Raw genomic sequence first — 25,126 nt, 5'->3', positions numbered from 1 at the left:
CTCCAAAAAAAACTTGCTTTCCCTCCGCCCAATGTGTTCCAAATGGGAATCCAAAGGAAAACTGCTCTGAAGTGCAGACACAGCCCCGCACAGAGCACCCCCAAAATCCGTGGGCACTCCCGCGGGAGCAGAAGAGGGACCCGAGCGAGGGCAGACAGGGCTGGAAACGGGCAACGGCCTCTCTCACCTGTAGGACCCCAAATCCAACTTGGCACAAAAAAAAACCCCTCGCCGCAATGGGGGATGGGACAGCGCGTGGCACGGGGAGGGGACAGCGCATGGCATGGGGAGGGGACGTCTGCGCCAGTGGCCCTGGCATCAAATCACCCCTTGCCCAGGGCTCCGGATGGGGGGGATCCATCCCCCATCAGCCATGGGGCGCCCATGGAGGAAACACCCCCCCTCCATCGCAGGTACCGACCGGTGTCCGACACGGATCCGCTCTTCCACGAAAACCAAAGCACCTCGGCACCCGCTCGAGTCATCGCCAAACTCCCCCCAAATCCCCAGCCCCAAATCCACGACGGGACATAAACAACGGCGGCACCACGGAAGAGCCTGGATCTCGAAGTGACCGGGTAGATTCACTCCAAGGAGAGCAGAAATGAAGCGAACGCCTATTTTTTTTTAAGTTACTTCAATAACTTCCTGAATGACCCAGTTCTTTAAATTTTATAACTTTTCCTCTCTCTCTCTCTTTTTTATTTTTTTTGTTTAAAGAGGTGGGAAGGCAAAAAAAAAAAAAAAAAAAGGGACGAAGATTGGAAAAGTTTAATAGAGGGAGAAAAACTCTATTAAAAAAAAAAAAAAAAAAAAAGACGCAGGCAGCCCATCTCGGGGGAAAGAGTCGCAATATTAAAGAAAGGAAAAAAATCGCTTCTCCGGCTGCCGAGCCAGAGGAGGAGAATGGAGCGGCTTGAAGAGAAGGAGCCGCGCGCTTTTAATTGAAAAGAGGGAGATTCAAATGAACTATCCAATATCCCCCATTAAAGAAAGGAAGAAAGACGGACCCTGGCCGCTTTGCTACGCCAAGAAATTGCTAAAGCCCCAACTTTCTTTCTCTCCCCCGAAGTTATAGGAAAGAGGGATGAGAGAAAGGAAAGGGGGGGGAAAAAAAAAAAAAAGGGTCTTTCATACAAGAGGAACTCAAGGGAGTGGGGGAGGAGGGTGGGAAGAGAGCCCAAGTTTTATTCATTTATTTTATGAGATGAGTAAAAATAATATATATTAAAAAAAAAAAAAAAAGAAAAAAAAAGGCAGAGTTTTATAATGTCACAGTGTTTGGAAGCAGCAGCAGAAGGAGAAGAGAGGGGGGAAAGCAACTAAGAACAGAAGGGCCAGCTCCAACCACCCGCCGCACGAGCCTCTCTCCCAACGAGATTCAATTAATTGATAACAAGAGGCATCAAATTAATTTTTCAAGGATGTTAGATTTTGATGAAGGAAAAAATCTCTCTGATTTTAATCGGGGCGGCGTTTAAAAGGCATAAATGAATATCCCTTTCTAATCATCTGAGGCGCCGAGGAAGCACCAAGCGGTTAACGTGAAAATTCAAATCGTTTAATTAGGGGGGGGCCGAGGGGAGGTGGCCGTGGTGGGGGAAGGGGACCTGGGTTTTTCTTTTTAAAGAGCTTTATGAAGAAATTATTTTTAAAATGATTTCTTTCAAGCATCTTTGCTCTCCCCCCCACCCCCCCCCCACCACCACCTCGCCCCGAAACGCACCCAGCACTTGTAAAAACACATCTCAGAGGTTCTTCTTTTTGAATAGAGAGCGTTCCCCCTCACAATCTAATTAACAAAAATGATAATGAATAGGGTGGGGAAAAAAAAAAATAATTCATGGGGAACAAAAAAAAAAAAAAAATTCTCCAAACTCCCAGGAAAAAAAAAGAAAGAAAAAAAGAAAAAAAAACCCGGGAGGAAGAACGTGTGATTTGTGATTTCCCCACGCGCAGAAGTCGCCGTTGAGAGCGAGTTCCACACGGGACGGGGGCTTTGAGGTACGAAGGAATTTCAGCATGAACACACACACACACACACACACACACACACACACACACACACCCCCAAATCCTACTGAAATAGTGAAAAGCACCCCCCACGGCTGGCGGGGGACAGACCTGCAGCCAAAGCCCAGCCCGGCGGCGGCAGCTGCAGGGACCGGCACAGCACGGACGGACCACGGTGCACGCGTGTGCACACACACACACGTACACACACACACACACGTACACACACACACACGTGTGCACACACACGCTGTGCACGTCTGCACACACAACTTGTGCCCATACACCCCCGTTGTGCACGTTTGCGCACGCACACACGTTGTACATGTTTGCACACACACATTGTACGTTTGCACACACACACGTGTGCACACACACCCCCCCTCGTGCACATTTGCAGACACGCACATGCACACCCCCCCCCGTTGTGCACGTTTGCACACCCACCCCCACACACCCCCACAGTGCACGTTTGCACACACACATGCACACCCCCCATAGTGCACGTTTGCACACACCCCCACGCCCACACACCCCGTTGTACATTTGCACACACACCCGTGCACAAACACATTGTGCACATTTGCACACACACGTGCGCACACCCCCATAGCGCACGTCTGCGCGCACACACGTGCATACACGCTGCTGTTGTGTATGTTTGCGCACACACGCGTGCCCACACCCCCCCACTGTGCGCATTTGCGCACACACATCCCCTGCTGTATGCTTGCACACACATGTGCACATTTGCACACACACACGCACACCCCCACGGTGCAAGTTTGCACACGCACACGTGCATACACACTGCGGTTGTGCACGTTCGCACACACGCACGCACACACCCCCCTGTTGTGCGCATCTGCACACACACACATACACACCCCCCCGTTGTGCGCATTTGCACTCACACACACGTGCACACACACCCCTGTTGTGCACATCTGCACACACACACGTGCACACACACCCCTGTTGTGCACATCTGCACACACACACATGCACACACACCCCTGTTGTGCACATCTGCACACACACACGTGCATACACCCCCCTGTTGTGCGCATTTGCACTCACACACGTGCACACACACCCTGTTGTGCACATCTGCACACACATATGCCCACATGCCCCGTTGTACATGCTTGCACACACACGTGCACAACCCCCATAGCGCACGTTTGCACACACCCCCCCCCCATTGTGCACATTTGCACACACACACGCGCACACACCCCCCGTCCGTGCTCCCGGCCACGGCTCCCCAGCCCAGCTCCAGCGGCCGGGACGCACCAGCATTTTGCAAAGGCTCCTCCAGCACCTCCCAGTAAATCCCCGCCGCGCTGTAAGTCTCTGCCCACCTGCCCGGCTCACACAATTATTTTTTTGCCCCGTCGGTACCACCCGCGGCGGGGACATCCCGGGAACACCCAGCCTTTCTGCTGCAGCATCCCGCCAGCGGCAGAGCCCCCAGCCCGCCCGGGGCACACGCAACAACGCGCCTCGCACACGCAACGTCCCCGCCATCCCCTTGGCACGCAGCCTGAACGCCGCGTTGCCCCCATCGAGGCACCCGCCCACCGGAGCCTCGGGCTCTTCCTCCCGCAGGGCATCATCGCCCCACGGGAGGCGAGGAAGAGGAGGGATGTGGGGAAACATCCGAACTCGCCCAGGAGGAAGCACCCCTGGGAATGGTAAAGGCAGCGAGGGGTGGAGGAAGGTTCCCAACGAGGGGAAAGCTCTTAAATACCAATAAAAACCAAGCTCCAGGAGCTCCCCCCCCAGCCCCATCCCTTCAGGGGAGGCTGCAAAAGGCCCGGGCAGAGCCCGGGAGGAAGAAAAATGAGCCGGAGCAGGTGAGGGACAAACCCGACCGGGATGGGGAGCGATGGCGGGGCCATCGGTGTCAGGGACCCAGCGCTGGGACACAACCCCCCCGTGTCAGACCCCGAGCAAAATCTCCCAGCTGAGTTTGCCCAAAGTCAGGCCGGAGGTTGCTAAAAGTCTCTTCTGGCCTTTAAATAATCCGGAGGGGAGGAAAAGAAAGTCACGGCGCCTACGGAACAGGAGGGAGGAACTCGGATGCTGCAAGTTTTCCCAGACTCCGTCATGTTTGTGCAAAAATTCATCCAGAAAAACGCTCTGTTTAACACGCTCCCCGCGCACACCGCCGCTTTCCACTGCAAATCCCATTTCTATGCAGGAAGAGGCCTGGTTTCCATCCAGAAATTATGCTGCTCACGAGGAGGGAGAAGAAAAAAGGCGGTGGGGGGGAAAGAACTATCCTTGGGCATTTTCAAACTCCCGGTCTGAAGTCCATTTTTTCTGCATCCAAACCAGAGGCGAGCATGACCCGAGGCCGGCTCCGACTCGCAGCCGCCGCCAGAGCCGGGCTCGGCGCTTTCCAACAACCTTCCCGATTTTATTTCTGCACAGCTCGGCTCCATCTCGCACGGATTCAACACCTCCCGGTCTGCACCCCCCCCCGCCCCCGAGCAAACGGCCGCCCCGAAGACGAACACAGCTCCCGACAGCCGCGACGTCTCTGCTCAGAGCAAGCGACTGGAATAAGATGAGGAATTTCTCCCAGTGCTTTCTTAAAAGCCGGGAAGTGGCGTGCCCAGCGGAGAGGCTGGGCTGTCCCGGGGTCTCACACCGGGAATGGCGATGGGTGGCCACGAGAAGGTGCTTTTAACATTTTGGGTGCTGGGGAAGAGGGTACGGCTCAGCAGAGAGGCACGGAGCATCCCTCCGGCTGGGGGAAGCGTTTCCCCACACAGACCCTGTGCCAAAGCCAAGAGATCGCCAGGGTCCCTCCGTGCCCCTGCTCCGGGTGACCTGGAGGAGCCACAATCCAGCTGCCACATCCTCATCCTTGTGAGAGCATCCCCCTCCAGCACCCTTGGCCGGGGAGTCCGGCAGGGCGACACTTTGCCCAGCGCACCCACGGCTGCGGGATGCAGCAAGAGCATTTTCCCCGGCGTTCCCGGCGGGATGGCAGCGCATCCCGTGGTTTCAGCGTCCCTCTGGACCGCCGCCAGCACCAGGAAGGTGATCTAGTCCCACAGCATCACTTCGGTGTCACCCCTGGCATTCCCCAGGTGATGCCGATCCATCCAGGCGCCCAAGCCCTCTCCATCCCTAGAGCTCAGCCCTTACCACGCCGCATGTCGGGACACAGCACCTTCCCGAATCCGGGCAGCGCACCCCTGCTTTATGGATTGGGATGGAGCTATGGGAGGATGAAGCGAATCGACAGAGGCTGTGCAGCAAACCTGTGGCAGAGGTGATTTGCACCTCCCGAATCCCAGGCAGCAGGCGATGCTGCCTCCCGAGACCAGCGAGATTCCCGAAAAAGCCCAGCCGCGGGGTGCAGAAGCCCCCAGGAGCAGCACGGAGGTGGCTGCTGATGCTCCAGGCCACAAGTGGCCAGGCTGCAGTGGCCAAGGAGGCCACCAGCACCTTCCCGCCGGCATGGGACAGCCATCACCGTGCAAATCCAGGGGATTATCGCTGTTCGTGTGGTGTTAGATACGTCCTCACAGCAAAGCACCTTGAAAAATTGTGGTGTCCCCCCCCTTAAAAATAATCCTCATTCTGTAAAATATTAGTTTATGATGCACCAATTCCAAGCTGTAACACCCCGCATCTTGCCCAGCCCTGCAGCTCTCGGCTGCCACGTCCCAGGGGACTTGCGAGCACCCATGGGTGCTGGGGCAGAAAGGGGGTCGACATGTGTGTACCCCCTGCCCGGGGAGGACTCACTGATGGGAACCGCAATCCTCCGCAACCAGGTCACATCATCTTTCCGCATCTCCCGCTGAGCCAGGGTCACAGACATCCCTCTCCCCGCTGTCCCCAAAGTGCATCCCCCCGGGGTGGGGAGCGAGCACTCCGTGACCACTGGCTGCAGGACACGGGTCCGTCACCGGTCACCCCAGGCCACCAACCCACGGGACATCCCCAGACCAAAAACCATCACATTACAGCGAGAGAAGGCAATGACACTGGGATATCGCATCAGGCAAGACACGAAGCGGACACAGTCCAGGTCACCAAGTCCCCCAGGGACACGTCCCACCTCCCTGCCCGGCGACGAGCCCCCAGCATCTGCCAGGGATTTTAAAACGCCAATTATTATTTTAAACCTCCAGCTAAAACCAGCTTGTTCCCAGCCCCAGGGCAATTCCCGGAGCAGTTATATCTGTGACAGCGATGGCCAGCGGAGATCTCCGCTGCGGTCGGGAAGGACCGGTCCTGCAGTGAAAGGAGATGTGTGTCCCCGCTGAGGGCTGAGGGCTGGGCTCCGTCTCTCCATCCCTCTCCCGGACGGACGGGCACGGCCGCCGTCTCCTCCCGCAGCAGCCCAACTGGAAACCCAGCAGCCCCGACGCTCCCCACCGCAGCACCCCCAGCTCCGGTACGGCAGGGACCCGAGTCACCAGATGGCACCGACCTTCCCCAAAACCAGCATCAATCCCCAAACGAGCCATTTTACCCATTAAACTTTATCTCATTGCGTTTCTAAACGGACTGGCCTTTTCATCAGAATATTTTAAAACCTAGAACCCAGGGGAAAATCGTTCCGGCACTGGAACTGCTCATTTTTCGCCCAGGCGATGCCGGCGCCGGTGCGGTACCCGCGTGGTGCGGGAACAAGGTGGCGTTTGATGCACAGACGGGGCTGCACCGACAGCCCCCAAGTTTGACCCAGATTCGGAGCCTTGGCTCCACTTCCCAGGGAAAAAAAAAAAAAAAAAAAAAAAAAAAGACATTTGTTCAGGGCTCGAGCCCCGCCAGCATCAAGGGAAAGACTTCAAGGGATTTTGAAAAAGGCCCTAAAAGCAGGCTCGGCCACGCGAGGTATAAATAAAAACCCGGTTTAAAAGGAGAAACATGAATAACCTGAATAAAGCCGTGCCGACCCCGACCTGCCCGATGCATCCGGAGAGTCCGGAGCATCCCGAGCAGAGCCCGGCCCCGGGGACCCGTCCCGGTAAGAGGAGCCGGGCTGGTCCCTGCAGCCCCCCCCCTCCGCCGCTGCCAGGGGGAGCGGAGGAGCCGGGGAAACTCAGACCCAAATTTCAGCACGGACCTTCCGCCCGTCGCGACGGCAAAAGAGGGATGAAACGAACCTCGTGTCGCCCCATGGGAGCGGAGCTCGGCCAGAAACCCCTCACTGGGGGGGTTTCTCCAACACGCTCGCACCCCCCATCCCAGCCAAGATGGATTTTTAGGACATTTGCCTTTAGCTGTTTTTCTCCGGAGTGCATTGACTGAGCATCTCCCTGCCCAAAATACACAACAAACCCCCAATTTGGGGAGATTTTCCCCAAGACCACAGAGATGCCTCCGCAGGCTGGCACTTGCTCGCCCCCCCATACACGGCAGCGATGCCCCACACTCGGCAGCCCCCACATCCCTTCCCTGCCAGAAACCCTCCGAGGAGGGACCAAAAAACGAGAAAACCCGCATCCAGGTCCGCCTGCACCTGGTGCACATCTGGGGCCTTTTCCCTCCCCTTCTTGCACGTCCCCCCCCAGCCCTCCCGAGCGATCCCAGGGGCTCCATCAGCCGGGCGTGATGTGGAAAACCATCCACCACCCGACCCCCCCGCTGCCGTAACACAGGATCTGCCGGAGCATCACGGGCACCCGAGAAGCGAGCGCCTGATCCTGACCCCTCCAGAGGGGACACCCCCAAGCACCAGTAACACCCCCCCACGCAGGCATCTTCGGAGCCTTTCCCAGGGCGTTTCAGTGGTTTTACCCCCATCCGTCGGGGTCTTCTGGGGAAACCAGCACCGTTCTGACCCCGGCCAGCCTCGCAGGGGTGCAGGATCTGGCCCTGCATGTCCCAGTCTGCCCAGTCCTCTCCTTCACCTGCTTCTTGCCTTCCACCTGCATGGGTCAAACCCAGACCACCCCCACACAGGCAGCACCCTACAAACCCACCACCCCCAGCGCCACGGGGGGTCGGAGGGGTGGGAACGGGACCCACTGCGGGGGGAGAAGAAAGGCAGGAGCACCTCGGACCACAGGGACAAATTGGGAGCGATGGGACACGCAGCAGCGGGACCTTCCTCCTCCCCCCAGCCCCAGATTTACCCGCACGGCAGGGGACAAACGTCCCTTTTGTTTTCCAAACGAGAAATCACTTTGATTTTTGCAGTTTTAATTTATTAAGGGCGAACATCTGTGCCAGGCAGAGCGGTCGCAGCCTGGCTCCCCAAAGCCCGCTCCCGGCGGAGCCGAAGCCAAGCACGGGAAAAGCGGGAGATGGGGACAGGGGAGACCAAAACCCACCACATCCCACCAGGACCCCCCTGCGGAGATGCAGGATAAAAGTGGCATCGCTCCGGTCGGGAAGCGACTTCACCGCGGGGAAAGCAGGTTGGGGAGGAAAAGGGAAAAGCGTAAATACTTTGGAAAAAACCCTGGAGAAGGGCAAAGCTGGAGACAGCACTTTATACAAGCACGGTTTTGCCCCTACCCGAATCCATCGCAGAAAAATAAAGGGTTTTTTTTTTCAGCTACGCACAGCACTTTTTCAAAATCTGCGTTTTCAAAATCCGCGTTTTCAAAATCCACATTTTCAAAATCCACATTTTCAAAATCCACGTTTCCTGCCACAGAAGTTACGGGACACTTTCCCCCCAACCCCATTTTTATTTTCTCTCCTTCTTCCATTTTTTTTTTTTTTTCAATAGGCCCAACGATGCCCTATTTGTATTCCAGATGCGAGTTACCCCGCGCTCCCGGCAATTTCCCTCCCACCGTCAGGTCTGGCCGCATCCAGGAGGGATGGGCTGGGGGACTTTGGACTCCAGAGGAAGGAGTGACAGCCCGCTGGGTGACGGCCACCCGCCGGGAAACCCTCTTGGTGGCACTAAGCATCTCCCCACCTCCTCCTGCCTCCGGGACAGGGATGTGGGACCACTGGATGCTCAGCAGCGCTGGCCCCTTGACTGGTGCATGGAGCTCCATGGGGAGACGTCAGGGGGTGGGGCGGGGAAGATATCCAAGAAATAAAAAAAATTATGAGTCGTTAAAGGGTGTTTTGGGGGTCCTGGGCTGCTTCCACGCCGTGCTGAGGAGGGGTGACATTTGGGGTCGGCTTCTCCAGACGCAGCAGCCCAAAAGCCAGCGCAGCCCTTGCGAAAGGGCTCCTGGTGCCACGCAGCTCTGCGGGGAGGTGGCTGCCAGGACACGGCCTGGCAAGTGGCACCCAGGGGGGGACGTGACACCACACGGGACCCCCGAGCCACGGGAGAGGGTTTTTCCCTCCCCAATACAGGTCTCTGCCCACCACCCCTGCCCCAACCCAGGGCCAGTGGAACCGAAAACTCCCGACGCTCAACAAGAAACTTTCTCTCTGGCAGGTATTTCTGGCCATAAATCGTCCCCCCCGCCCCGGGGGTGGCTCCTCCAACACCCTCATGACCCCCCACCCCCAGTCCCAAACAGCCCCAAGGCCTTTTGCCAGTGCTGCTGTGGGGCACTTTCCCGGGAGGCAGCGAGGTGTCCCCTGCTGTCCCCTGCCATCCCGGCCAGGCACTTCCATCCCCTGGCAGCTGGGGGTGATGCCATCGGACAAGCCGGGAGTCGAATTTTCCCCAAAACCTCACGTCCCAGCGGGGTCTGGGGACAGTCCTGCAGCCAGGAGCATCCTCCCGGCGGCACCCAGGACCGCGTGGCCGAAGCGGGATCTCCCGCGCCACAAACCCCCATCCCGCGGTGGCCAACCCAACCGCCGCGTCGCGTCGCCATCCCGGCACGTGACGTGTGGCACCCAACCGAGCCGCGAGCCCAGCGCAAGCCCCAGCACACCAGTGAGCCACCCCCACCCCCTCCACCCGGCCATCCCAGCACCGGCAGAAAGTCACTGGGCAAACACATTCCCACTGCGGGCAACCTGCAGGCAGAGAACCAAAGCCCAGGGGCCACCAGGAGGAGGAGATGCTCCTGGGAGATGGGATCCCAGCACGTCCTTTGCTCGCGAGCACAAGTCCCCGCGTTTTATTTTGCGTTAAGCGACCCACCTCGAGCCTTCCTCCGCTCTCCCTCTTTTCTAAGCCTAAAGATATCTTTTTACCAAGCCCGTGACAGCGTCTCGGTGGTTCCCCGTCCACATCTCGCTACAGGCAAACAAATCAAGGGCAGTCTCCAGCTTGCAAATTCACCATAAGCAGGCAAAAAGAAAATCCCTCACCTAAAAAAAAATAATAAATAAATCTACAATTTGTGGCATAAACTGAGACTCGGAGGGTTCAGAGTCAGGGCTTCGATGGCTCCTGGCCCCTGACAAGACTCTCTAGCCCGATGCTCGCCTGGCCCTGCTGAAGCGCTCGCCACCCCGGCCGGCACCGTTGGTGTTTTACGCCTTTATTAGCCTCGGCGCAGTCAAATCCCGCTGGATAAACCCAGCTCCGCCAGCGACGACCTGGCAAAGGTGTGTTGAAAGAAGTTTCGCCACTGCCCGCTCCGGGCGAGCGGCTCAGCCCCGGGTTTGTTTAAACCGGAGCATCGGTGCCCGAGCAAAAACACCCCCCCAGGGACGGCATCTTCCCCGAGACGCCGGAGATGCCAAAACAGCCCGCACACGGAGCATGTACCCATTGCCCAGGGGCCTTCCTCCTCCTCCTCCTCCGGGGTCACAGCCCCCCAGCCCCTGCGCGGTCTCCCGGCTGGTGCCAGCCCCCCACCGGAGCATGGAGGAGATTTGCCAACGAAGCAGAATAAACACCTCCCAAATCGCCTCCAAACTGGGGCCCCCCTATGGGATTTCTTTCTTTTTCCTCCTTTGGTACCTTAAAAAGAATATTTTTTTTTCCGCATGTTTCCATAGGTTTTAAAATTAATCTTCCCAAAAGAAGTTTTATTACGGCACCTCTCACTTCCAACAAACACACCCAGGAGCCCCCGGCCGAGCCGAGCCGCCGGGACCAGGAGAAATTTCCTCCTCCCACAGCCACCCTCACCCTCCACTCCCTATTTTGCTAAAAAATAAGCCGTGTTTTTGCTGTCAGTCTGGACCGGGCGGCGCGGGAGGAGGGTTTCCGCTGGAACGCGCCGCCAAGGACTTTTTGCCAACTTGCCAGGGCACGAGAGCCGGGCGGCAAGCGTCGCCTGGGGCCAGCGAACACCGACACGGGTTCGCTTCACCCGACCTCGGCAGAGCCGACTGCAAACACAGGGTTTGTGGTGGTTTTTTCCTTAAAAAAAAAAAAAAAAAAAAAAAAAAAAAAAAAAAAAAAGAAGAAGAGCAGACGCCGACTCCCTGTGCCAAGTGCCTGGCGCAGGCCGGGCTCCTCTCCCGGGGTATCCCGGTCCCGTCACTGCCAGCCCCGTGCCCACCTCCGCGCCGCAGCATCCTCATCCCTTAGCGACATCCCTCCGGCTCCGTCCCCCCATCTCATCTCTCCTCCAGCGGGATCCTTAGAAAATAAAACGCGGCGGGCGGACAGGCTGCGTTCTGCTCCGCGGCATCGCGCTGCCAACCTCCGAAGGGAGCAGCTCTCCTCCTCCGCTGCCTCTGCCTCTCAATTCTTCCCTGTCCCCGATGCTATTCCACTTGCAAACACATTTTTGTCACGGGCAACCTGATTGCCAGCAACATGTTTTATCACGGAGACTTCCCTACGCGATTGCCAAAAGGGGTTTAAATTAGGAAAAGTTGGGTTTTTTTTTTAAAAAAAAAACCTCTCAAGCAACATTTTCGCCGTGTTTTATACAACAAACACTTGCAGCAGGGGGGGAAAAAAAAAAAAAAAATATTGGGAAGTTTTTCAAGCCATGCCCAGCCCTATCTCGATCTACAAGTTATATTTGACTTTAAAAGGTGCAGCAGCGCGAGCAGGGGGAGGGGGAAGGTTTTGCAAGATGATGAAATGGGTGCGAGCCCTTCCCCGCGCCGCTCTCCCACCGGCGGGCAGAGGAGCGGGCTACTGGCCAAAGCCCCCGCGGCCACCCGGAGGGGCGAGCAGGGCCAGCCCCACACGAGCCCGACGGCCACCGGCTGCAAACCTGATTATCACGGCCTTTGGGTTTATTTTCAAGCGAGTAAGGTTGAAAATACCCCTGCGTTTTCGGTCTCCAGAAGCGGCACGCGGAGGATTTTTACATCTTCCGAGACAAACGATGAGTTTCCAAGTGCATTTCCCATTTTATTCCCCCTCCCGCTAACTCGGAGCCTGTCCCTCCAAAGGGAAGATGATGCCCACGGCGCATCCCTCCCGGGGCACGACCGAGACACCCCCCCCAGCCCAGCCCCTGCCCCCCGTTACCCCGCGGCCGCACCGGAGGAGCTGGAAATCAAAGCGGACGGGACAGGAAATTTCAAGTTTCCACTTCCAGCCGTGGCAGGTGACGCCGAGGCGGCGACAGGGTCATTTCGGGAGCCCCGGAGGATAAACCCAGGGTGGCCCCCCAGGAGAAGGAGGAGGTGGGACCCCCCCCCACCCCGCGCAGGGAGATACTGGGGTGCAAGCAATGGGGAGCATCCCCACAAAATTCCCCCCAAACCACCTGCCGGCCATGACCGGGGGGGCTCTCGGTGCTTCAAAACCACCGCAGGGAAGCGGGGGGGACGAAGGGAAACCCTCCCCCCCCCCCCCCCCCCCGGCTCCCTCTTCCACAAATAAGAGAACCTCCCCCAACATTTCAGGCTACCAAACCCTGAAACGCGCCGCAAAGAGCCATAAACATGTACTACTTTTAAATAAGAGCGAAAAAGAAAAGCCGGGGAGCTCCGGGCTCTCCCGCCTTTCTCCGGTGGAAGAATGAACCCGTCCCGGCCGGGGGCACGGCTCGCCCCCCACCTTGCTGCTACAAAGGCCAAGCCAGCCCCACACCTCTCCTCCGGCCTCGCTCCCCGCCCCGTCCACCCTCCAACGAGAAAAGAGGAAAAAAAGGGGGGCGGCGGGGGGGGGGGATAAAATAAAAGGAAATAAACCCCCTGAAAAGCGGCAGCGCCTCGCCAGCCCCTCTCCCCCAGCCCCACATCAGCAGACTCAAAGCATCCCCCCCCCTGCCCCCCGCCTTCTCCAGCGGCGGAAAAGAAAAGCTCCCGGGTTCTCCGGGGCAGCAACTTCACAACTGAGTGCACTCGCATTCCTGCCGGGTTATTAGGAGAGAAAGGGCGAGGGCCCGGAGTAGATATTTTAGTGTCACTTGATTTTATACATTGCACAGATTAATTTATTTTTATTTATTATTATTTTTTTCCTGCTCTTCCCTTTCCAATGAGGACGGAAAACCCACGGTCACCCGTCTTTCCCGGAGGGCAGGGAAGTGTCTCAGATATTTACGGCATTTACAGATATTTTTTATATTATTTCCCCCCCCCCCCCCCCCCCCCCCCCCTCAGGTCTGAGTATCAGCCCCCTCCCCGCCTTCCCCCCAGCGGCGACTTTAATCCGTTTTCTTTCCTTTCGTTCTGTTTGCTCAGCCTTCCCCCCCCCAAACCCCACCGCGTTCTCCATCACATCCTCCTGCCCCAAAGCGGGGGGCACCCATGGGTCCGGCACCCCACGGGGCGACGCATCCCCGGGGTGCGCAGGTTAAAGCCCTGGGCGGGGGGGGTGGGGGGCGATTTTCCACACCAATCCTTCTATCCTTCTCTCCCGCATTTCTTCCCCCCCCCCATCAAGCCCGACTTTGAGCGATGGAGCCGGTTTGGGTTTATCCCGGGAGCGATGCTCCAGCCCCATCCACACCACACACCCTGGCAAAAGGAGCTTAGGATGGGGGGGGGGGGGGGTGTGTGTGTGTAAAAATTTAAAGAAAAAAAATACCCAAACCAGGTAGCATCTCAAAACAGCAGCTCGGGACCATTATTCGGAAGCTCTTCCCTGCCCGGCCCCCACCACAAAAGGCAGGAGCCACCAGGGCTCCGCAGCCCTGACAAAAGCTCCGCAAAGGAAATTTTGTCCCTTCTTCCCCCCCCCCCCCCCCCAAAATCCCCCCTTCCCAGTTTGATTTAAGCGACCTGGAGCAAGGGGGGAAAACAAACAACAAAAAAGAAAAAGCAGGGGAAACAGGGTAATTTTCCCAAATTTGATTATTTTCTCCATCCACCCACCCCCCTGGGGGCTCGGGGGATTTTTTAATGGACTTTAAGGTGGGGTGGGAATTAAAAAAAAAAAAAAAAAAAACAAACAAAAAAACCAAAAAAACCCCCAAACCCCAAAAAACTAAATTAAGAGTTAGATTTCACAACGCTTGAGAAGCCGGGGAGGCGCGGAAGGGAACACGTCCCCGCAAACACACGGGGACCGGCGGGGGGGTGGGGGGGGGGGGGGAAGTCACACCGCCCGGGCGAGACACATGTTGGGTTGATTTAACATCAAATGCCTGTTCTCCGGCGTAACACGTTTCTCGTGTAAATTTTTAACACACAAGAAGAAATTTGTAAAAGTAAATCCGACTTCTGGTTTGGGTTAAAAACAACCCAACCTTTTAATACAGAAACTAATAACATTTTTATTGTATGCCCCACAGCTTTACAATGCTCGCGGAAAAGTGAGGTCTTAATCCGATGCTAAGTTGGTTCTGAGTGTGGTAAAAGGCGAACCTCTGGGTATCGCGGTCTCCCAGCCAGAGCGATGGGGATGGAGGAGCCGCCCGAAGCCGAGGAGCGATCCCGGGGAGGAATTCGGACACAAATTCCTCTAGGACTATATTAAGAATAGCAAAAAAAAAAAATAATCCCAGCGCAAGTTTTCAAAGCGGGCGCTTCCCGAGCACGACTCCGAGCAAAGTGGAGTTCGCAGATGCCCATGAATTACTCCTGCTTTCCCTTACGCAAATTTTTATTTGTATTAAAAGGTGCACAGGAGGGGAGAGAGGCAGAGAGACAGCCCTTCGCTTATTTATTTTTTTTCTTTTTCTTTTTTCCAAAGGGGAAAGAAAAAAAAAAAATAAAATAAAAAAGAATCGCTCCCGAATGGAAAAAGAAAAACCAATTACACTCCACTTGTTCTCTCCTATCCACACCTTCGAAACGCGCCTGCCAACTCAAAACAGATTTCCTACCACCAAAAGAAACACTGGGAGCGATCTGCTGCTAAGGCGGCACTTTCCGCAGCGCCTTTCTTTTTTAGCGGGGGAGAGGGGGAGCGGGGAGAGGAGACAGAGGCGCGTTTGTTTATCCCGCAGAGGAGGGAGATGGAGCAGGGAAGAATAGAAATCTCCGAACTTTGCCGGCGCTGGGGCTGGGAGAGCATCTCGCAACGACGGCGGACACCGGGGTGGAAACGGGATGAAAGAGGCTGATCCGGGGCTCCCGGCGACGCCTCCGCCAGCTTGGCTAAACCAGATTTGCCCGGGAATTTCTCAACTCCCAGAAGACGACAGCTCCGTAATAAAAACTCTTTTTTCCAAAAAAAACCACGTTGTTATTATTGCCAATACTATTAGTCGCCGCTGACGGGAGGGTCCCAGCCTGCGGAGACCTCCCGCAGGCGGCGGGCATCGTCTTGAGGTTAAAGACCCCCCCAAAACCCTTGGAAAAAAACAAAACAAATATCCCCGACCTCAAACAAAGACACACCAAAACCTCTCCAACTTCCCAACTGGGCGAAAAAACGCAGGGAACGGGCAACACCGCAGCTGCCGTAGAGTCGTCCCCCCAACCCCTGCCCCGCCATGTCCGGAATCCAAACCTGCGGGAATTTCTTGGGAATATTCCTCCAGCTCCATCCAAAGCCGTGCATTTGTCCTCCTCTCCCCTCACCTTGCAGTTTGGGTCAGTGTTTTAGACACGGCGCAGGATTTTGGGTGCCGGAGCGACGGCCGGGCTCGGCTGCAGGTTGACGGCGGCGGCTGTTTCTCCCAGTATTTTCAAAACTTGGGGCTGACTTAATTATTTATCTCCAAGGAGGCGATGGCACCCGCTGGGCCGCTCCTCGGCACCCAGCGGCGGGGCTGGGGCTGAGTTAAAATTAAGCGGGGGGGAGGGGGGGGGGGAAATTGGGGGGAAAACCCCCCAAAACCCACCCGAGCCCTCCCAAGCAGCCGGAATTAAAACAAAACTGCCAGGCAGAAGAGAAAAACGGGGGTGGGGGTGGGAAATGGGAAGCACCAACAAAGGGAGCCCAGGGGCTGCCGTGCCCCCCCCCCCCACCCCCCGCCTGGTGCTCAGCACCCCCCCACCCCGGGGGGCGGCGGGACCCCACGGCGCCGGGGCAGCGGCAGGTCTGGATCCGGCACCGGCAGCGCGGCTCTCCCGGCGGCGGAGCAAGTTCTCCGGTGCCCGACCCCCCCCCTTCCCTTCCCCTTCCCCCAAGCCCCCCACTCCCCGAGGGGGCTGCCCCCCCCCTTCTCCTCCCCTCCGCCGGCCGCGGAAACGCCTCGGGGTCCGGGGGGGCGGTGAGGGGTGGCGGAGACCCCCGTGCCCGCCCGCCGCCGGGGCTTCCCCGGGCTCACCGAGCCGCGGACACCTCCCCCGGGGTGCGCACCGAGCACCGACACCTCCCCCCCCCCAGGGGGACCCCGCACCCCCCGCGGCCCCGCTCCCTTTGTCCGGCCGCCGCAACAAACTTCCGAGCGCCGGGGCGGAGGGGGGGGGGGGGACACGGACCCGCCGCGCTCCCGGGGAGGATGGCGGGGGGTGGCATACACAACCGGCGCCCCCCACACCTGCCGGTGGGGATGGGGACCGGGGAGGGCAGCATCCCGAATTCTTCCCCCCCCCCCCGCCGGCAGCAGCACGGGGCAGTCCGGCGGCGGGGACACGCACCCACCCGCCCCGCTCCGTTCTCACCCACCTGGTCGCGCCGAGCGCCGGGGATCCGCGGCGGGGCATGCGGCCGCGCCGCCTCTCACCGCCCCCCCGCCGCCGCCGCCGCCGCCGCCGCCACCACCACCCCCCCGGGACCCCCTTCCCCAAAACTTCGACGGGGCGGCCGCGGCGGGGCTGCGAGCTTAGGAGCGGCTCGGCATGGCGGGGACCGGGGGGGTGGGGGGGTGGGCTACCGGGCACCGGCACCACCACCGCCGCCGCCGCCCCGGTGTCCCTGCTGCGGCTGCTGGGCGGCGCCGGGCCGTGCGGAGCGCGGGCAGCCCCGGGGCCGGGCCGGGGCCGTGCGCGCCGCGCTCAGGTCCGGCTCGGCGCGGCGGCGGCGGCGGCGCGGGCGCGGCGGCGCGGGGCGGGCGCCGGCCGCCCTACCATAGTTCCTCTAAAGCAGGTGCAGCCGCTTTCCCCGCCCGACACCCCTCCCCGGGGCGCGCACCACCACCACCCCCCCGCCCCAACCCGCGCTGCCGCTATTTTTTTTTTTTTTTTTTTTTTTTTTTTTTTTTTTTGGGGAGGGGGGAGTATCCCCACCCCCCCTGCACACACCCCAGTGCGACGGGTCCCGGCCTCTCCCCCCCTCCGCATTTTGCTCGTTAACGCCTGCGCTAATTGGGTTCCGCTGCTCGTGGCGCAGCGATGTCTTGGAGGGGGGAATTCGTGGGAGGGAAACTGAGGCACGCGGGAGTGGCGGGATGTAGGGTGCTGGGGGCACACACGACCCCCCCCCCTTTACTCACAGAGCTGGGAAAGAGTCACTAAACCCATTTTACAGATGGGAACAGCGAGGCACTGAGCTGGTGACACCAGCAGCCCCCCAGCCCTGCCCTGTTACACCCCGACATCCCGTCCCGCCGGCAGGAAGAGGGTCCCCACAGCCCTTGGGGGAGCAGAGCCCAACTCAGGGCGCTGGACCCAAACAGCACCCAGATGCTGGACCCAAACACCTGGATGAAGGCCCCAAACCTCCCTGCGGATGCAGGACCCCAAAGTATCAGATACAGGACCCCAAAGCATCACTGGGATGCAGGACCCCAAATCAGCACCCGGATGCCGGACCCCAAAGTGTCGCCCAGGCGCTGGGGTCACTCGGAGCCAGTCGGGGAGTCTCAGTCGGCTGTGGCGGAGGGCTCGGAGCAGCACTTTGGGAGGTGACATTCCCATCTGCGCAGGCTGGGGACGGATGGGCCAAATCTCACGTGGAAGGAGTGAAATAAAGTTTTTCACCAAGTGTCAAAGCCACTATGTGTCAATCCACCAAAGTGTGACCACTCTATGTTCTCCTTTTCTTACCTCGAAAGTAGCTTTTGGGAAATTTCCATTTTATGGACAGATAAAATAGTTTTAAAAGGTGAAATCGGAATGAAAAGTATTTCAGCTCACCTGGATTTTATTTTGTTTTTCTATAATTTGATTTTTTACAGGAAAACTTTTTAAGAAAATAATCTATTCTTGAATGAAATTCTGTATCTGGGAATTTCTGGGCGATGGAAAAGCTGGTTGCCTCCAGCTGCACGCTCTGGTGGCCCCAGCAAAGATCCCAGCAAACCCAGCAGTTTTGCCCCCCCCAAAAAAAATCTTCCCTGGAGGGGACAAACGGGGCGAGGGCTGGGGGTGCGGGACTTGGCTTCTGGAGGCCTGGGATTTTCCAGAGGGCTCGGCTTGTTTTCCGCCACCCCCGAGGCTCCCGCGGGGGGAGCGTTTGCTGCACACCCACTTCTGCAGAATCGGGTCCCGGCGGCAGGAGCCCGACTTTCTTGGAAGAGGCCCCCCGCCGCGGGACCCAGTTCTCGGAAGCGCGGTGCAGCGGCGCTGCGGGCGGGGGGGAGCTCCGCTTCTTGTCAGCTCCCTTTCCCTTGGGGAGGGGACAGCGTTCCCCTCTCCCTTGCAATGAAAAACCAGATGAACCCCCCCAGAGCCAGCCCTCTCCATGCTCCCTGGCTGTTTCTCCATCGCAGGCAGGGGGTTTCCTGCATGGGTCGCACCCGGCGCAGGCAGCCCCCCCCTTGCCATGCTGGGCAGGACCCCTCTGTGGGCAGCACGATGCTCAGCACCCCGCAAACGCCAGCCTGGCACCCCCGGCCTGGCACAAGCCCCCCCCACCGTCCTCCAGCCTCCCCTGCACCGCGGGAGGCCACCGGGCCACCCCTTGCACCCGCAGCCGGGGCCGGCCGAGCATCGTCCATGGGAGCCCCCCGGCCGAGCCGGAGGCCTGGACCCCACCGCCACCATGGCAAAGGCATTTTTTCCTTTATTTATCTATTTATTTGCACAAAAGGGAAATTTTAACTCAAGAGTTAGAAAGCAGGAAGGTGTTGAGAGCCCTTTCTGTGCTCAGGCTTCAGAGACACGAGACACCCCAACCCACTCGGGGGCCGGGTACCAGGCGGGAAGCGGAGAAGCTTCGATTCCCCCCACACCCCTCCTGGTATTTTGCAAATCCGTGAAGACGTCGTAGCGCCGAGACAGCTGTGATGAGTTTGCTCTCCGCACGCAGAGGGGCAGACCCACAGAGGCTGCCCTCCCTTGCCCCATCGGCATCCCCGGAGGAAGCCTGGGCCCCGCAGTAGCCAAACGGAGACACTGCAAGTCACCGCCTGCCCCTGGCTTGGCCAACACGATGCTCTACGGGCTATTTTTGTGGGTTCAAGGAGTTTTATTTCCCTCCCAGGGACATAAAAGCTGTTTTTCCCAGTCGTCTCCCCAAATTTGTACCCTAAGACCCAATGTTCTGACTTTATGAGTTATTCGCCCAAATATCGGCCTATGAAAAACAGAATATATCTATTTTTTAATCCCAAACCGGCGCTTTTCTGAGCGAAAAATGGCTTTGAGCGACGGGCCTCGTCCAACCTGCGCTTGCCCTCTTTTCTCAACATAAGAATAGCCCCTTTGAAGACATCAAATAGCATCCGAGCGGGAAGGATTTGCACAAAAAGACGACGGGCAGCCTTCCGCCAAGGGGAGTTTGTGGATTGAGCGTGGCCTGAAGATCCCTCTTTGTTCAGCCGTGTCAGCCAGGAAAAAAATAAAAAATAGGAATGAGCAGGAATCTGGGTGAGGAGACATGGCTTGACCAGGCTTCGGCACCGACGGTGATGCCGTACCCACCTCGGCTGGAAGCCCGTTGCCACGGGGACATCAGGGATGCTGCAGGGGAGGCCAGGAGATTCCCAGGAGGGCGACGGCAAGAGAGACCACGGATGCTCGTGCTGCAGCACTGAACTCCCAAAAGAGGAAAAAAAGAAGGAGAAAACTTCCTTTATTCTGCAGCAAGCTTCAGGCACGTATCATCTCCAAATGGTGTAACAGGGGCAGCAGGATTCAGAGCTCTTGGATTAAATATCTCACATAATGTCCGGTTATAAAGCGCTGAGACACGCGGCCGCAAAACCGGGAGTTAGTGTGAGGTAAGTGACAGGTCCCAAACGCAGTGTCCTTCGTCTCTCCTAGGAAAATGACACGTTCCAGCTCTTCCAAGCGTGGTGCTCATCCTCACTCATGCCTCTGCAATCGATCCCCAAACTCTTTATTTGTGGGAAATTGTTTCTCCTGGCAAAGTCTTTTTTTTTTTTTTTTTTTTTCTCTCCTCCCGAAAGTGCTTTTCTAACCAGAACATTGAAAACCTTTATAAAGTGAAAATGTTCAACCAAAAGTTTTCGATCCTGTGGTTACCTGGAATGGAAATATTCTCTGGCTGCTCTAAGGTTGACAGAAAGCGGAAATCATGGAAAAGGTCAGTTTGGGGTTGTCCTAAATCCCACTCAAGGCAAAGCAGCTCCAAACCGGGCAGCATCCGCATCCTTCTGGGAAAGTCCTCTCCAAGCCGGATTTAAAGCCCATTTGCCCCATGTTATAATGGGTGGTGGAGAACATAAGAGATGAAGCTCATTTTTCTGTGTTTTCTTCAATGGGATGAGTAACTTCAAGAAGAAAACCTGACTTTTCTAACGATGTTCATTGGAAAAAATGTGTTTTTGAAGATGTGAAGGAGTTCCCTGAACCCCTCTGCTTCCTGCCTTGTCTCCGATTCTCTCCCTCCTCCTTTCAAGGCAAAATAAAGAGGAAAAAAACAGACGGAAAGAAGCAAAAGAAGAAAACTGGGAATGGGAAAAAAAAAATTGGAATGGGAAAATAGGGAGAACAAGGGAAGAAAGTTACTTTTTCCCTTCCAGAGCAGTGTTTTGGGGAGAAAGCCATGAGTTGGCACAGCTAAGCCCCAAATTCCCATCCCTTCCAAGGTGGAAATTTCAAGAGATGAGTAGAAAAGCTGGTTTTCCACCCAAATTACACCAGCCCCTTTCCTGCAGTTCTTGCAGCAGCACCCTGTGAAGCTGCGGCGCCCGGCAGCGCTCGGAGCCCAGCCCTCCATCCTCTCCCTCGCCTCCCGGGGGGTCCGGGACTGAGCCATGCCAGGGTCCATCTTGGCAGCGTTTGCAGCCAGGATGCGCCGGAGAAGGATGCGGGATGAGTCCTCCTCGGGCGAAACCCACCGTTCCAGGCACCGCATCCCCGTCCAGCGCAGGGCTGGTGGAGCCGGGGGTCCCGAGGAGACCCCCCCCCAGAGCCCTCGAGGGAGGACTCGGCGTGGCCTCAGCCCACGTTCGCCAGCCACCGGAGGAAGCCGGCTTTGCCCAGACGTGCTGGCAGGGCCGCGGCCGACGCCGAGCTCTTGGACCCCGCTCGCCTCTTGCGTAAGGCAAAGAAATGATGCACCGAGTTACTGTAAGTGATGAGAGGCTCCTGGCTCCCTTTTAAAGCGACAGGCTGCTGTCTGCCCCCAGGGCCGGCATCGCCCCCCCCTGCCCCAGCCTGCGTGCCCCCGCTGCCCTCAGCCAAAAAGCCCCCCAGCGTTTCCCCAGGGGAGCAGCCCCCCGGGGAGGAGGGTCCTGACACCCTCAGGGGCTGGTGGCTCCGCTTGGGAGCTGCACATAGAGGAGAGACTTTTGGGGGGAACGTTGCGGAGGGGTGCAGCAACTCAGGCACAGCGGGGGCTTTGCAGCCCCTCCGGCTTGCAGCAGTGCCGTGCCTCAGTTTCCCCTACTTGCGCAGACAGACGGGACTCAGCTGGGCTTTCGTGAGCCAAAGTTAAAGGTTAAAGGAGAGACAGGCGAAAACGCCAGCGCCTGGGTGTGCGGCTCCCACACACGGAGAAAAGGATGTGGCGTGTGGGGTCTCCAGACAGTGACCAATTTCCCTCCGCGCCTGCACAGCCTCAGCGCGGGAGGGGAAGGAGCCTGCCAGCGGAGGGGCTGCGGGTCGCCCCGCGGCGGGGCACCCTGCGTCCCCCACGGAGCCGTACCCCCGCGCGGAAGCCCACGTGTCGCACCGTGCCATGCCACCAGCACACGGAGACACCTGGCTTTTCTCTCCTCACCAGCACGTGCTGTGGTTTGGTGTGGTTTTTTGGTTTGTTCTTTTTTTTGTTTTTCCTTTCCCCTTTTCTCTTTTTTTTTTTTTTCCTTTATCTGCTTTTCCAATAACGTTACTCATCCAGAGCAGGACGCCGGCGTTCACCACTCACCGTGTTTGTCTGCATTGTTTCCTTCGGGGAGATGCTTTACCCGCGCGCGGTGACTCCTTGTCTGAGCCGTCACGGTGCCGAGCGGCGGGGATTACTCATGGTGTAAAGGTTGGAGAAAGGAGGGGGGAGGCCAGATTCGGCGCTTTGTCTGCAGTTGTTCATTTCTCACTCTTTGATATATATATTTTTTTTTTTTTTTCCCCTCCTCTCTTTCTTCTTCTGCCAATACTCTCCATCCTGGCTCCCGGAGCTCCCTCCTCCTTGTTCTTACACCGGGGCCAGAGCATCTGGCTGAATCCCTGTGGGATGTAAAAGGACCTCTCCTGCCCTGCGGGTGCAAAGGGGTTCTGCATCCCCTCGCACCCAGCCGGGAGAACCAGTCCCTCCCTTTGGGACCCTTCTCTTCCCACGCTGACCACCGCCGCCGGCTCTGCCCACTCCACAGTTGCCCATTTCCACTCATTCTTGGCCCAACTTTCCCCCCGTCTCTGCAATGACATTCCCAGGCTGCACAAACCGCTCTGCCCACGCTGGACCAGAGCCGACCCTGACACACACCCCCCCCGCCCCCGCCAGAGAAGACCCAAAACCTGGTGCGTAAAACCTCAGCCATCGTTAGGCGTAATAGCAGGATAAAGGCAGCGGAACAAATATCTCGGAAGCCCGAGATCCTCGTTTCAGCCCCGGATCTCGCCGGGTTCCCCGACGGGCGCCGGCCAAGGGCTGACGCGCGACCTGCCGCGTCCGCAAGGCTGGGGCACAACCCGCCGGTTTAAGCTCCTGCTTGGGAAGACTCAACAGAAAAGCATTTGGGGCACGGTCCTTCCCTTCCTCTGCGCAAACCCGCGGCAGATCAATGAATATTTTAACAAAGAAATATTTCATTAAAAGAGTTGATTGCTTAATGAACTGTCCCTGTGAGCCATCAAAATGCAATTTTTTTTTTTTTTTCCTCCCTTTAACGAAGGCGAAGATTCATATCACGAAGAACTGGCTTATCAAATTACCGTAATAGCCTGTGTAGACCAAGCCCGTGGAGCGGCGCGGGGAGGCCGGGGGCTGCCTCGCCCCAGGGACGCGACTCCACGGGTGCGTTTAGACGATCGCGAACAAGATGGGACCAGACCAGGGTCCCTGGGTGCAACCGGAACGTGATCCATAAATAACAGTGGTTGGGATAGCACGAGGCAGGTCTGTTTTCCTTTGGGCTGCCAATATTTGAAGGGTATGAAAACGATCCATCTTTTTTCCCCCATCCTAAGAATGTGACAAAGGGACAGCACCTGGTTCGAGACCCGTTAAAAACCGGTTCTGATGCCCGAGTCTACAAACTCAGCAAAGTTCTGCCGGATTCGCACCAGGGCTCCAGCCTCGATCACCTGGCTCTCACCTCGGGTGATTAAAAGAGAAAGGCATCCAAAAATGTAATCGGCTCTCTCTTATCGACGCCGTTTGCCTGTTTGTGTGCTGTGATGGAAACAGCCGAGTGCTTCCCGTGGCGGCTGCCGGGCAGGACCTCGCCCCTCTCTTCCTTGCTCCTTTTTAAAGTTTCCATTGCATTGAAAGTTTATTAATGAAAATATTCCTCTTCCTCTCCTGTTTCATAAAGACTCTGCTTAGGGCGAGAGCCGGGAGACGCTCGCCGGGCTCCCAGGCCGGGCACGGCTGGCGGGAGCGGAGTCATTAGCGGGCGGGAAATGAACAATAACCTGACAAGAAACGACCAATTTTCCATCAATTAGAGCGAAGCCTCTTTTTGTCTTTTTGTAAAATTAAGTTTTGCCGACTGGTGATTACTTTGGTCTGATGACAATTCATTAAAATTTACACGGGGAGGATGCTAACGGCACGGCCAGGAGGAGGAGAAGGAGAGGGAAAGGTGGCGAAGCAGCCGGTGCTGGGGCCGAGATGCGCTTGGATGGAGATGTGGGTTTGGAGGAAGGCTCTGGAGGTCAGGATCTGGCCCATTTAATGCTCCAGCAGCAGGATGGGACACGGGAAGAGGGAAGCAGCCCCCAAAAGTGGGGCAGCAGGAAGCCATCCCTGCTCACGCTCCGGCGGGAGCACAAAAGCGCTTTGTTTGGGGCCGGAGTTCGGCTTCTCACGCCGCTTCCCCCACCGAGGGGTCCACCGCCGCCTTGCTCCGCTTTAACGATGCTGCAGCAACCCCGGGATCCCGACCGGGGCCACAGAGCAGCTCCATGAGCTCGGGGACAAGAGGGACCTGTGCCACGAGCCCTGGTGCAGCCGGTGGCTGCGCTCGCCGTGCCCTCGGCGGTGCCGGGATGGGGATGGGGTGGCAGCGGGGCCCGGAGCCGGGCAGCCGCGGGAGCAGGGATGGGCAGCGGCAGGGGTGAGCTGGTTCCGCAAGACCAGACGGGGAAGTCGCCACCAGCACCTTGAGCAACCGCCCAAACCAGATGCCATCGGGACCCAACTTCGGTTAAAAGAGCGAGGGGGAAAACACACACTGAGTTTGCATTTGCAGACACGCGCGTGTGTGTGTGTGTGTGTGCGCACACTGGCGCCTTTAAAAACCATGCCAAACAATGGCTCAGAGCCGCCTCTGTCGCAGGATTCAGGGCTCTTTTTCCCCCATCTCATTCCCGAAACCGAGCAGAGAGGTTTCTCGGGCTGCTGCTCCATTCGCACATGCCTCGGCTGGGCTCGAACTGGCACTGGGGGGGCCTTAATCCTCCGGGATCCCCCCTCAACTCTCCCCTGCGCTTTGGAAAACTTTCCTGGGTGAGCCAACCCCCAAAACTTCCATGTTTATTTACTTCCCTGTAAAAG

The 25,126-nt window shown here is 57.6% G+C and overlaps 1 protein-coding gene across 3 annotated transcripts in view; it reads right to left on the bottom strand.

Annotated features, from left to right (window-relative positions):
- Nucleotides 1-25,126, bottom strand: part of FOXP4 (forkhead box P4) — an 84,895-nt gene that overhangs the window by 47,066 nt on the left and 12,703 nt on the right. Inside the window, exon 1 of one of the 3 annotated variants that reach the window (XM_054181561.1) lies at nucleotides 16,784-16,966. The exons of 1 other annotated variant lie outside the window; for it this stretch is intronic. The gene's annotated coding sequence lies outside the window, so the exon portion shown is untranslated. Of the gene's footprint in view, nucleotides 1-15,679; nucleotides 15,810-16,783; nucleotides 16,967-25,126 lie in introns of those variants that run through there. One more of the 3 variants, XM_054181562.1, reaches the window with a different exon arrangement.

This window comes from Rissa tridactyla, chromosome 21 (genome assembly GCF_028500815.1).
Source record: "Rissa tridactyla isolate bRisTri1 chromosome 21, bRisTri1.patW.cur.20221130, whole genome shotgun sequence".
NCBI lineage: Eukaryota > Metazoa > Chordata > Aves > Charadriiformes > Laridae > Rissa > Rissa tridactyla.
Note: the sequence above shows the minus strand (reverse complement) of the source record. Positions and strands in the feature narration are given on the sequence as shown.